This window comes from Parus major, chromosome 1A (assembly GCF_001522545.3).
Source record: "Parus major isolate Abel chromosome 1A, Parus_major1.1, whole genome shotgun sequence".
Classification (NCBI taxonomy): domain Eukaryota; kingdom Metazoa; phylum Chordata; class Aves; order Passeriformes; family Paridae; genus Parus; species Parus major.
This window is the reverse complement of record NC_031773.1, coordinates 30,550,639-30,566,021: the sequence shown is the minus strand read 5'-3', so window position 1 is coordinate 30,566,021 and position 15,383 is coordinate 30,550,639.

Genomic DNA, 15,383 nt, shown 5'->3' with positions numbered 1-15,383 from the left:
TAAACTCTAATAATGGAGGTACAGCAAAACCTTTTGCATTAAATGTTTATTTCAAAATAGGCTACATCTCTGGAAAATTGGACTTATGGTCCCAGCAGCCTACTTATGCAAAATCTACCACAGAATTGATATGGATGTATCCTTGTAGTGAAATAGTAATAGATACTAGTAATAGAACTAAGGTAAAAGAAAAAAAAAATGTTTTGGAACTGGATGCAAGGTTTTTAAAGTCTACTGAGTACTCAAAACTACTAAAAATTTTATTGCTATATATTCCTATATTTGGATCCAGGAGGTTGATCTAAAGTTGTTTTTTTTTTTTTTTGACAAATAACTTATAGACTGGATTTCTTTATCTGTTCAGAGAGGATCACAGTGAAAACATTATCTGTCCAGGCAGCAGATGCACAGTCTTACACCTCCTACCATAAACCTAATTACTTATGTAATTTTTCTATCAGAAAATTAGTATCAAATTAAAAAAAAACATTTGTCTTAGCTAGTGTAGGAAGGAAAAATAAAGGTAGCATGAAAATTATTTGTGACAGTTACTTGGATACTCTGACCTTTTTGTAAATTGATATAACAGACCTTTTACAATGTTACTTTTCAGAATTATAGAATATCCTGAGTTGGAAGGGACCCATCAGGATCATCAAATTCCTGTGCAGGACACCCCAAGAATCACACTAAGATGATAATTTGGAATAAATTATCATATATTAAGACATTTTGAAATAGCTATGATAAAAGAGCATCACATGAGAATGATAGCATGCATGGTAAGAGAATGAAAGTGCAAAATTATTTCAGCTGAGGTCTTTTAAGATCTACAAAGGTGGTCCTGCACTTAGATTTCCATCCAAGCATCCCTCATTGCAGGATTAATTTATGTTACACAGGACTGTGGGTCATATCAGCTAGTAGAATCTTGTGTGTTTTTCCTAGAGCTTTAAATCCAAAAAGCATAAATTTATTTTATAGGCTTATTGTATGATAACAATCTCATAGATTTTAATTGAATTTGTTACATGCTAATATTATTATATTAATGGAATGGCCTTGGGTATCCTTTTGAGAGGATGACATTGTTAGTCAATGCCTTGTCCATCAAGATGCAGCCAGTGAATGTTAAGGACACAAGATTTTTGCCAATGGAGTTGTTTGAAGCTGTGCTGAAACTCAGCTATTCCATATTAAATGTGTTTTTCCATGCTTCATGATGTACATGTTTCAAAAGTGGACTCTGTCAAGAGATGCAGAAAATTTCCCATCAATAGACCTACCAGATGGCTTCCTCAGAACTTGCCTGGGAATAGACCGCACTAATGAAATGTCAGCATCACTAAAGTAACATTATTATCCAAGGATTATACACTTCTCTTTTTACAGTGAAAAAACAATTTTAATTTCAATACAAGTTATGCAGTACCAAACACAAAGCCGTAAACAAAGAATTAATTTGTGTTCCTTCTGCACTTATCAGTCATTGACTAATTAGTTTCTCTCTCAGGTTCTGAGTGACTCTTGGAAAGAAGAATCTCTTGAGGATACAAAGGTTAATTTTGAAGTGATTACAAATATTCAGCTAACATTATAATTAATAGCAATACTTAAAGCACAGCAGTCATCGCCCATCCCTGTATGGAGCATTTGCTAATTAGAGAGACTACTGGAATTTTTCAGGATATTTAACTTTTCACTCTTCAATCAAGTGAGCTCATGAAGCTTGGAGAAATGTTAAACCACTTCAAATTTTTAAGCATCTAAACAAATAAATCCCAAGTACTTAATTTTATCCCAATATCTCAGACGCTTTATCAAATACTGGGCAGATCATGCCATTACATACATATAAATCTTCCATGGATTCACAAACATGTTTATGCTATTAACAAATAAAACCAAAATTACTTCTAGGCCTACAGATTCCTTGGTTTTCTTTCCCTGCATGTGTAGCTTTTGCTTTACCTGTTAAATTGTCCTTATCCCAACCCATGAGTTTTCTCTTTTACTCTTCTGATTCTCTCCCCTATTCAACTGGAAGGGTTGAGTGGTGCTTACATTCTCAGCAGATTTAAACCATAAAATTTTCTTACTAGCTACAGGAATGAGTACGAAGTGAAACAAATTGTGATATTAGGCCCAGTATAACATAAAATACACTCAATATTTCAAAATGGAAAATTTTATATCCAGGTAAAATTAGTTGCAGGAATAAAGAAATTAGCTTATTTATTGTAGTTCTTAGAATTGCTATGGGAACGACTGACTATGGTCAGGTTAGGATATAACATCTCCTGTTCAAATCTGGTATGGTTGTATAAACCACACATAAAATGGAAAATATCTTTCTTTTTTGACAGAAAAAGTCTTTTGAATGAATGCAGGTAACCCCAAATGTGAACTCTGCCCTGAGAGCAATTAGTAATTCAGCTTTAGGTGATCAAGTCTTTGGCAAACAAAAGTGTTTCAAATTTTCATTCCAAATTAGGACTGTTGAAAAAGAAAAACCTTTAACACTGACATATTTCTGGCAATTGTTTTGGCACATTCATTATTGAGGAGGGGCTTGTGATGCACACATTTGCATTGACAGACATATGACAACAGTAAGGCAGACTGCAGATGTAGCCATAATTTCTCTGTAGTTTATTAACGAGCAGTATTTTGGACAGAACTTGGTTTGTCTCCATCCACCACCCCTCCCTGCGGACCGTCTTTAGTAAAAATACACAATTATTTATATTTACTTGCTATAATTTCAATAACTAGTTCAAACTGGTTTATTATTTTTTGTTGACTGGAAAAAATCATGAAAGGAGTGAGTGTCAAAGGTTGTTTGGTATGGTCTTTTTTGTACATTTTATGTCCTTGGCAGAGTAAGAAATGGGCATGAAATGTGTGCATGCTTGACTAATACGAGTCTTATCAGAACCTTTGTGTGGAAAGGTCTTTTTCTGATTAATAGCAAATCAATTTGAAAAGGTAATAATCTTTTTTAATGTCAAATAGAAAGACAAAGCTTGAAATACATATTTTTTTGTAACATTTTAAAGTTCAACCAGAAACTCCAGTCGAAAAAGGGCTGCTCAAAACATAATTTCTGACATTAATTTTTGATATTTTTTTTTTCTCGACTCATAAAATATATCTGGTCTTGTTTTTAACAAGTGGTTTTTTAAACAGTCATAAATTCTGAGAACTGAGTAAAAATTTACATAATATCAAAGCTGAATTTAAATTTGCTACTTAGAGAAATGATGGTGTTTGTATACTAATGATTTTGAATGTTGCATGCATATGGAAGACATCTGCTGGAATCTGACCTTTTTTGTAAACCCTGTATTATATTATGCCTCTAAAACTTTCTGCATTGTTTAATACTAAAAAAAATAATAAAAAGAATTGTTATTTCCATGGGGAATTAATACTTTGTCTCAGGAATTAAGTATATCATTAAATTATAACTACTGAAATATTTCTTTTATTAGTTTGGAATTGCAGTGTCTGGTGTCTTTTTTCCTGAACTATAAGATTTATTCCAAAGCATGGGAAATCAATATCCTTTAATTGGTCTTTGAAGTAACATAAGAAAGAAACTACTCTTCAAAAGATGACCAAATATCAGACTCTTCATTGCATTGCTTCTATGGGAAAGAAATGGTGTTTTTTATATTTGAATTAGGCTTTACTAGATCATCCTATTTTGAATCCATCACTAATATAAATATTTTTATTCATATAGACTGAAATAGTTAGTCTGGAACACTACTGCCCTAGTTACAAGCATGAAGAGATTTGTGCTAATGTTTCAGGAAAAGGTAGAAACTTAGCTGAGCAGGTCTGTATGGCTAGGTGGGAAAGAAATGGATCTAAGACACTTCAAACAGTAAGTCTAGAACCATGATTAAAAATTCTGATTTAGTTGCCTCTTACACTTCTACAGCACAGAATGGTTTAGGTGACCGAATGTCCAGTCAACAGCTAATGCCTGCAGGTACCCAGAAAATCAACAAAGCAGGAGCTACCTGTATAGAGATCCTGCCCAAGAGATACCTGTCACTGTGGATGGTATAATTAAGATTGTCTTGTCAAAGGAAGAAGCAAAATTTTTTCTAATTACATAATTTAAAAATTTTTTTTCTTTACTTGTTAATTAATTTAAATCTGGGCATATTATTTTATCCACCATGCTATTGCTCCATAAATCCAGTTCTATTTTGCTTTTAATGGTTTGCAGCAACTGATTTATTAAAGATCACAGAAACAAAGTAGTCAAGGTTTTCATGAGGAGACATAGTTCAGAACTCTAAGGCCAAGATGAGATGATTTTCAGAGTGGCTGGGAAGAGGAACAGGAATTGATAGCTTTGAAGCAAAGAGAGGGAAAAATATTCTTCTGCAGAAGCTGACATTGTGTTTATTTGGCCAGATCGCTGTATATATTCATGGAGCCCACAAGCAATATGAAACATGTTCTGTGAAGAATTTGGAGCACCTAGGGTAATTATATCCTGTAGACTATGAAAAATAAGCAAGTTGAGTTTTTCAAAATCCAATACAATCTCAGCAGGTTCAAATGCCACACCAAAGGAATAAGAGTATGGCATTAGGCCATAGTGGGCTGACAGCAGCAGTAACCATGAGATGATAAAGGAAATTTAGAATGCGGTTAAGGCAGAAATCTTATTGTACCGGGAGACTTTGGTTATTCCTATGCTGACTCTGTAACAGAAAATGCATGATGTAAACTCCACATTTTAGATCCCTTGAATGGTTACTTATTGAAAAAAACTGGTCAGTTAGTGAGCAGGAGGGGATGTGAGCCTTGATTTACTTTTTTTGTTGTGCACAGGACCTGTGCCTAGAATTGCTTCATGCAGCTTTTGGGGAATCAGAGTTGTAACACCTGACTAGGAATGTAAAAGTACATAAACCCAGATCAGCAAATTTAATATGGAAATGGAAAATTATAGGAAAATGTTTATATGAATTACTTAAAAACATAAGAGAGCAAGTTAAATAGAGAGCTGAGAAGGTAAAACCTTCACAGGCAGCATAAAGTTTGTTCACAAATTCTACTTTATAGACACAGCAAAAACGTAAAGTGGTCAATAGACTCTCTGAGGAACAAAAGTGTTTATGGAGTTAACAGCAGAGACAAAATATTTTGCTTCTATTGAAAAGTCCAAATCTTGTCCAATTTAACAGAGTACACATTTTGACAGGTTTAAAAAAGTGGGATTTTTTTTAATCAAGACATATTTTTAGCTGCATCTAACAATTTTTTAAGAGTGTAAAGATAATTTTAAATTATTTTAAATGATAGGAAAATTAAATCTATAAATTAAGATAGTGCTGCACTAGAACCATTCTTTACAGAAAATGAATATCAAGAATAATATTAAATTAATTTTACACAGGAGATTTTAGAAAAAAAATCAATACAATGATTGGTAGGAAGGCCTTAAGAGTGGATAACAAGCAAGCTAAAGAGAACCAATTACGAAAATGCTGAACTACTAATTTTATGCATATCCTGCTGTCAAAATCAGCATTTACAGAGTTATTGCAGATTCTTCTTTGAAAACATGAGGTCAAAATACAGCTGTGCCTCAAAAATCTAATACAGTGTCAGGAGTCATTAGGAAAATAATTAAGCGGAAAGAACAGTTCTGAAAATTGGTTTATAAGACAACGGTGCACTCAAATGTAAAATATTGAGTGATGCATTGGTCAATCCATCTCAAAATTGATTTAGTAGACTCAGAAAAGTTAGAAAGAATGGTTCTTATCCAAAGTGAGATCACAGACTAGAACTGTGAAAATAATGAATAGGAAAATAGTTGAGGTCAAAATATTTCACTTTGAAATTCTCTGAATAGAAGTTTATATTTTTTTCCTTCAGCTTCATGATTAAAATTTTCGAAGCCATGCAGCAAAAAAGTTGAATATTTTAGTTTTTGTTTAACTTATTTTATTTGAGCATATAATTATGCGAGTTGTTCTAAATAGAATTAACTTATCATTTAATTTTTTTTTGGTTAAATGGAAAAAAAATTAATTTTTTTAATCCAATGTATGCCCAGTTGCTTAGGAAAACAAGACATTTTTCTGGTTGTGAACCACTGATACTGAACTTCTTCTGGTGGCATTTTGACAAAACTGTGACTGCCTGAAGGAGGAAAAATCAGATGTTTTGTGGAAATCTGCATTCTACAGATGTGATATCATCCTGAATTTTTCTCACCCTTAGTTTTGAAAAGTTTCCCATCTGCCTGGTGTCCATTTGTATTGTGAGATGTACGTCTATAAATTTTTATGTTCAGCCAGATGAAAAGTTTTGTGTTTGCACAAGTTCAGTTTACTATATTTACTGTCACCCTTTGACTTTCACCAATTTAAAGTGAAAATTATTTATGTTAAGAGAAAGCAGGTGAAAATGCTCATTATATCTCCATTCAAAAGCAGAGAAACATGGGGTATTTGGCCATTCATGAAAGACTGGGAGGGATATATGAAGAAAAGTCATTGGCAAAGCTGCTTGTATTCACTGCCATGCCCTGGTTGTCTTCTGCCCTTCTTTTCTCCTCAATTTAATATCTTTTAGACTGACGGTGGAATTTAATTGACCTAATAAAAGAAATTTCTCCTGTGAAAACAGGAGACAATTATTTGCTACAAGGTGTGAATTCCTAATATTACAGCAACTTCCAGACATCTGGTAGGGATGGAAGAATAATAGACTGCCAGTGTTTTATGTGTGTGATTGTTAAGATCAGCTTGTCATGTTATGGACTGAGATTACAACAGGCTTCAGACAGCAGTGAAACAACACCTTTTTTTCTCCTGGAAATGGAGGATACACTTATATAATATCAGGTATTAAATTGCAAAGATAATTTGTTATTGGAGACATATGGGAAGAGTATATGTGAGTTTCTTTACAGGAATATTATGGTGTAAAAATAGCCTGTTGGCACAGGGAAGCTTTGATATCAGTGGGAAAAACAACCCTCTAAAAATGGGAAAAATCTCATCTTGAGCTAAACGGAAAATAAAATAAGACAGTTCTCAAAGGAATTTTAGAAAGTAATAAGTGTGGTAGGCAACCAGCCTGCCAGAGCAACCAGTGTTTATTTTCCCCTGTTTTTTTCTCCTAGTTGACCAGAGGGATTGCTTTAAATGCAGGCTGCCTGTCTGAGGAATCATCTCTGGAATGGCTTCTGTGAAGGTGGGCCAATATAGGTTAGACTCAGCCAATTAGGACTGTGAGAAATGCTTTGTGACTTGGGCCATTTGACATCTACTAATGTGCCAGTCTCAGAGGTAAAATATACTAAGAACATCAGCCTGAAAAATTATTTTTCAGTGCATGTAGAAGGAAAGAGCAAGGGAGAGACAGAGAGAGGAAAAGCGAGGGAGAGCACTTGTCTGTATGAATGCTGAGGTGTAAAAAGCTAAAGGCAATTTCTGTGGGAAAAAACAATCAGAGGGAAACTCTCATGCTGCTTGGATAAAATTCATAAAATTCAGACTTGAACCAGTAATACATCTAGGCTATTCATTTACCTCATTTGTTACTTGCTCTGGAGAGAATATCTACAGCATGTGCTAATGCTACATGCAACATTTGCCTTTTGGTGTTTATTGAAATACACAGGATTGACCAAAAAGGTTACATGTACTGAAAAAAATATTAGTAAAAAATATTTTAACTTTGTCTTCCCCCAAAATATTAATGCCTAGTTGTTTGTATGAATACTCACCTCCACTCTAATATTCTTGTTATTATCTGCTCTTCCACCTATCCTGCAATTTCATGTCTTCAGTCCTCCTGATTTTCTTTTTTTATACTCTTAGTTTCACCTTTACAATACTTTCATCTGTTAAAAAAAATTAATGCTATTGAGAGAAAGACAGATAATAAACTTTGGCTTTATAGTATTGGATGATTTTTGATAGCATTTTTTTGTACACATTTCCTTCAATGCCTTTGGGAATTTAAAAAAAAATAAAATTCAGTTATTCCTTAAAGTCTTTTTGAAATACTTAGGTAATTGCTATGAACTAATCAATGTATGCATTTGTATCTATTCAGTTCTCAAAGAAGTAATCTTAGCAGGAAGAGTGGGATGATACTTTATATCATATGAATTATTTTTAATGAACAATATTTTAAACAATTAATTTTAAATTTTACTGCAAAAGCTGTGTTTTTTCTTTAGTTTGATCTAAAATTAAATACTCTGTCTTGAAAGAAGAGAGAGTTTAGGAAAAAATAAAGAATTATTAATATATAGAGGAGTTAATTTTTCTCCATTCTATTTTATTTTTCCTTTGTGACTCCTAGTAAAAAGTAGATTGCCTCTGCTTTATTCTTGTTTTCTATTCAAAAACACTTTTTGAATTCAGAAGAAAATGGATGCTTTTGATGATGTCTGAATGGTCTCCTATGAATGCATGCACCTAAGATTCCCTTTCACCTTCAGAATGGATGTCATCATGATAAATCGTTTTGTATTTGTATAATGTTTAACTATTTGTAAATTTGTAAAATACTTGAATATTTCATGTTACATAATATTCCAACCTGCTTTTTTTTTTTAGTTACCCAAGTCTGGGTAATAGCAGTTTCCACTTTAAGATTTTACACTGTCTGGAAGCTTAAGCAGCTTCTTTTGAGCTCTTTTGGCACAATGAGTGTATTGCTTTATACATTATACTCCTTTTTGTGTTCCTTCAGGCATCGTGGCAAGAGCATCACATACAAGGAAACAAAGGCAGAACTTAAACCACTGATGATGGACCCTTCTTGGTCCCCAGAAGCACAGCCAGTGGAGATGGATGGGGTAGCTGCCTGACATGAGAGATGGCAGCAGTGACCAAGAGCTATGGAATGGGTTACTGAAAGAGATGCACCTTTGCTGCATCTGGTTTTATGTAATATAGAAGAAGGAAGTGAAATTGAATTAAATTTTGTGCTTTTTACGGTCTTGACAGAAGTTCTATTGCCTCTATGTTCAGAAATGCATTTTGAATAAAGAGAAGCAGTTTACAGATTGTCAAACATCATACATCTTTCAGCCAGTTTACCTAAGTTATAATTAAGGTTGAAAGTTCTATTTTGTGATTGTGCTTTAAATTACCATGACATTTGGATCAGATCTCATGGATGTGAACATCTGTGGAACACCTAGGGGAAAATTTAGATTAATACTGTAGTGAAGACATGTTTGTAGAGAATGGTGGATTAGCTGAAAATGTTCTATTACAATGAAAGTCATTGCACAAAACCTTCCTGTCACTCAGTCATACCAGTATAACACAAAGAGAAGCAGACCATGTGGTAAATCAGTCCAGCCATTCGGATGGGTAAGCACTGCCTGCATTTGTTGTTTTAGAATATAGTTTCATCTGTTCCTGGGGCTGTGATTTCAAAGGTAGCTGAGGAAATTATACATGCTTCAATTAACAGGCAGTTTTAAGATGTTCTGAGTATTTTGTAATAGCTTAAATCCGAGATGAACAATTTGCAGAGGAGTATGCTACTATTCAATTTTAAACAGAAATGTCACAATGTGATAGAGTGATATAACAAATGTTCTATCACTTTTCTCAGCAAGGGCTTAAAACCAGCTGTAAATTATATATACTCTGAAGCTATGACAAATGAACTTCCTCTGCCAGATATCTTGGCAATATTTTTATGTTCTACAGGAATTCTCTGTTTGTTTTGGCTCAGACCATGTTTGAATTGAGCTCCACATTTTTCCCATTATCCTAAACATGACTAGGAACTAGTGGAAATAACGAATTTCATCAGCTAAATAATGCAAACCAGAAATCCACAACATGCTGTCAGTCCTGTTTCACAAAGGCTTACAGCAGCTTCATGTAAATAATGAGGAGAAGGCATGTTTGAATGCAGCACTGGAGAGGTTTTCATCAAGTCAAGCAATTTCTTTTAGATATAGTTTAAAGTCTTTTTTAAAGCAGTGAAAAAATGCTACTTGAAGTAATCAACATAGTAGAAAATCCTTAGTTTGACCTATGTGGATATAAATTAAGAATTTAAACTTCCTGTTAATTATAGTAAACACTTGATTATATTTCTAACATGACCTGGAACATTTTAATACAGGTGAATTACATATAATTTCTAAGGGGTAATGATATAAGCAAAGCAATGACAGCAGAATGAAATAATAGAAATTATTTAAAGTCAACAAGAGTTTATTTAAAGCAATTCTTTAAAGAGAGAGAAGCCAGACCATTCCTTTGCCTCTGTAATTGTACTGATAAGCATTGTATCCAAATGGTTTACAATTAGAATGTTCAACAGCCTGAAGTAGTGTTGCACTCTCTGTTTTAAGAAGAATAGTTACACATTCTGTTATTTACTACTTAAAGGTGTTGGTAAGTGAGCCATATCTGGTGTTTACTGTTCTAGATCAAACACAAATAGGAGCAAATTAATTTTGTAATATTTTTTTTTTGGTACACTAACCTTTCCTATCTTACTGGGAAGTTATGTCTATTTTGGTTCAATATATATTTTAGGCAACTGCACTACTAGAGATAAAGGAGCCGTATTATAAAAATAAGTCCTCGCTGTTCTTGGATAAAGCTGTTCTAAATTGCTCTTTCTCTTCAAATTGTGTTTCATCATTTCATTATGTTCCCTTTCCATTGTGATTCACTGTTGTGGATCTTTCTGAGATTTGAACTCTGTGTCTCCTACATATAACTCATGTGTCTCCTACATATAAAAGACTCCATGTTTTATGCATAGGAACATATGAGACCTGCTTTGTGACTGTCACAGCTGGCAGAACCTCTAGAATCCAGGACAATGTTGGTAATAATAATTAGTGATAACAGTATTAGCAGTAGATGTATACTACATTCACCTTATGAATTGGAAAGAATAATACTTTTCAGAAATTGTTTTTATATTTCATGCATAATCTAGAATCTTGACTACAGTCTGTATGAAATTAGATTGAAAAGAGAAAGTTTCATTAAAATCTGGTAAGAAATATAAGTTACTTGGAAAAACTTTTGGCCCTTGTTTACAGTCCTTTCCTTGCCTTGTCTGCAGGACATAGTTTGGTAACCAGGGAACATCTTGTTAAGGACTGTCAGCATTTGGAACACAAGCTTAGCACCTGTTCACATCTTTCGTAAACATATTTGACATAATTATAATACCATATGTTACAAATGGTTGACAAAATTTGATTAATACACATTAGCAGCTCACAGTACTTCTCGTGCCACTTAAGTGTTATACAGTAGTTAGCATTTCCCTAAACATTGACAAGATGCATTTTTTTGGTTTCTGAGACATGTAAAAATTGAAATTAAAAATATAGGAGGAAACAGGAATTGAAACAGATGTTTCAATTTGACCTTTTACAAAACCCTTTTCATTTCTACATATTTAGAGATGTTTTCTCACTACCAAATCTCACATACACATACAGCAAATTTGCATGCTTCTGAATGGTTCTGGAGTAGCAACAGAATCAAGATGCAAGTGACTGCAAGCTAACATGCTATGTATTTACTTTTCTTGCCTGTCATCCAACTGGTTTTATGTTTGTTTACCTGTGGAGTTTTTATAGTCTTATACTGCAGTAGTAGCTTATCCCTATATAACTATAATCGTGGGGTCTTGATCCTGCTGGTATCTATGGTACCCCACATTATAAAAGAGTTCCTAAGCAGTGTTTGAAAGTAAAATTGAGAAGTCTTGTCAGGAGACCCCTTTCTGTAACCTATTAACTGTTGTTTCCTTGGGAGAAAAAGAGACTGTGTACATCTGTTGCACTCAGAGAATTACCAGCAAAGTATAGGTCCATTTTTTGTCATGCCATAAGGGGTGGTATAAATCTTAGCCTGTCTGTGAGTAAATAAAACAAAAGGGTACGAATATATGAAAACAATTGTGGAAGAGGGAGACACATCAAACTTCTGTGAAATGCTCTGTTGCAAAGTCAATGTGTTTGTCTAAACATGGTCTATTTAAAACTGATGTTTCTTGTGGACAAAATGTGTTTGTGAAATTATTTATAGATTAAAGCAAAGAAGGAGATAGTATGCAGAGTGAACATTTTAGGGCTTTTGTTTAACAGATGAAACCTTGGGTGTATTTATGTGTTAGATATAGAACTTTCTGTAAATATTATTTCAAGGAAAAGGAAGTTATTTCAGTAGACTATTCCTCTGGTGTTCTGTAACATGAAGAATATCTTCAAGGATGCTCATAAGTTAGAGATATGTTGAGGTCTGAAAAGCAGCAACTATTTCAGTTCAGCATTTCTAATCATATGTCTAGATTAGCATGCATTCCCTGAATAAGGACATAGAACTGTAAATAAAACTCACCAGCTTTTATCTTGACATAAAATGAAAGTTTTCCTTAGAAGCCTTTAATCTGACTGTCATCTTTTTTCATTTACAGCAGGGAGCCTGTAAAGAGCTCTGCCTCTGCAGTGAAATACTACTGTATAGAAAGAGGGTTATCAAAAAACTACTCTTGTTTGTTTATTGAAATCCCTATCAACAGAATGTCAGTGCTTTTGAGAATGAAACATTTTTAGTCTGAATCCTGTGTCTGAGCAAACTGTTTCTGTTAGATTTGGAAATGATAGCATCTACTGTAATAAGTCTTTGTCTGTGCACATTTTTCCCCCATAGGATAGAGAACTCTAGAAAAACAAATTAAAAAAAGAAACCTAACTACTGCTACTAAATCTGCTTTAAGAAAATATATCTTGTAATATTCACCGAACACCCCATCAAAACCACCTGAGACAAATTTTGTCTATTAAATTATGCATTATTTATGCTAGGAGTCATCCTTTAGAACACATTTTGCATGTTAAGAATAATAGACCAACTTCTGAGAAAAGTAATTGAGAATATCTCATTACAGATAACCATAAAGAGACAAAATGCCTTGCTCTTTTTCAGCTTTCTCCATCAATTCCATTTGAACACTGACCCATTGGTGGGGGAATAGAGGTTAAATACAGTTTAAATTGACAAAACCAGCTTATAGTCCAAAGTACTGAAGTCAGATTTACATGCCTGACAAAACCAAACCCTGTAAACAAAAAGCTTGTTGTTATAAGAAGAGCATTTCATGAAACACCTTGATTTTCACATACACCTTAGGCAAGAGGAATAATATTGTCCAGTTAGTGGAACCACATGGAAGTAAACATCTTCCTGAAACACAGCATTTTCTTTATTCCTCTAAATTGGTATCAATTGGTCTCATAGGTTGCTCAGGTGAATTTTTTCATTGATTTCAAGTGGGGTTGCTCAAGTTTCTTGTTTCAAGGCAAGATTCTGTGTTAATTTTTCAATGTTTCAGGAATAATTTCCTAGTAGTTTCTAAAATGGTGTATTAGTTTATATTCTAAATGCAACCCCACAGAGCTTTGAAATTTGTAGCCTCCCTAACCTCAGAAAAATCAAATGAGAAAGATGTTTTTTGGGATCTCATATCCCTGATGTAGGCTTTATTATGTCTGCAGTTTAATCATCCAGCTCTCACAGAGAGGCAAAGATGATTTTGTACTTCTAAGATCATCTCTATGTTTACATTACTCAGTCCACAAGGATAGATGCCTATGAAAATCCCAAACTGTCCCTCTGAAAATCCATTTAGTGGGTAGAAAACGTAGGTACTGGTTAAAGAGCACTATTCTATATAAGTTATTCTATTGCAATAAAAAATATGAAGTAATACAAGTTTGCAATTGCTGTGGATTTAGTCTTGAGGAAAAGAATAAGGTCAGTCTCCTAAAACAGGAATGTGGTTACAATGCCTATCACTCACTTCCTTTTCAGACCAGTGCCGTGGCTCGGGCATCCACTAGAAAGGATGCTGAATCTTGTTGGGACACTTTGAATTGGATCTGTAGCTTTGAGGTTGGACACATAGACTTCCAAATGGAAAGTAAGGAATCAGGCCTGGATGACTGCAAAATACTCTAAAAATTGTATAACCTAAGACCTAATCAAGATTTCTTAGGTTTTCTTACAGTGGGAAATACTAGAAAGATAAAATGCAAAACTTTCTATTTGATATATGGCCTAGATGATGAAAATGGAAGGTTTATTTAATTTTTACAAATTGCAACATTTTCTTAACAAGATGTTTCTCTGTTATTCTACTCCCATTTCAAGGATAAAATCTATTTAAGGAGAAAGGCTTAGATAGATTGCCTAATTTTCTTGTTTGTTTGTTTGTAGGTAACTTGCTGTGTTTCTTCATGTGGACAGAATTCCCCAAAATAGAGACAGAAGTCAGAACTGTGTGTCGAGAAAACATTGCAATGATTGTGCTAAAGAGCTAATTATTTTACTGGAATTTTTGCATCTCTTTTTCTTTACATATTGTATAACTGATCCTGTTACAGAGGTGTCAAAAATAGAAAATATGCCAAATTTGTTCTTTGCTTCTTAATACAATTCAATGCAAAGAATTAAACAAAATATGTACTTGAATATTTATTTCTGCTATGGTGAATTAAGTTCTTGTTAAATGAATGAAAAAACTGTGCAATTTTTTTAAGGAAGGGGTAGGAATCATAGATGGAACCATCTTTTTGATTTAAAAAGTTGTTTGAAATGGAATTTTAGAGAAGAGTAAATATTCTCTCAAAAGTTGCCCTCTTCTAGTAATACTCATTGCTAGTGTAACTAAGTAGGCTAGATCAATAATATTATATTTTCATCAGGGTAACACTATGACACTATTTCCTTCCAGTTTGACTTGTCTCTTTTCCAGCAATCTGTAGGTTCACTTTTATATATATAAATGATTTTTAAAAATATAGGATTTCATTTCTTAGTCCTTTACAGGACTAAGAAACATTTACAGAATGTTTAAATGGAGGTCTAGACAATTAATTTTTAATACTGCAAAATCTGTTCTTTGGAGTGACCAAATGTCCCATCCTTCTGCATTTTTAAATTTTTCCCCATTTGAGTATTAGAAGAATTCAGATCAACTTCAAATTCATGTCAGGTGATTTGGTCTGGAATTTAATGTAGAGCATGTTTAGCAAGGCTTGATCACCTAACATGAGAACTTTTAGGGCCACCAGATTTCAAGTTCATGTTTACTCCTGACAACTTCTGCAGAATTCTGTATCTTTCACATCTTTCAGAATTTCACCCAAGTGAGTCCTTGAAGGAAGTTGAGGACAAGGGATTGGATAAAACAAATCTCAGAAAACACAGAACAGCACATTTTTTCTCAAATTGGCACAAAGAATAGTTTTGTTTCTCTTCCCTGTATGTGCATGTATTTATATTTTCATGTTTTGTTGGCAGCTTTCATTGCACACCAGCTTGTTT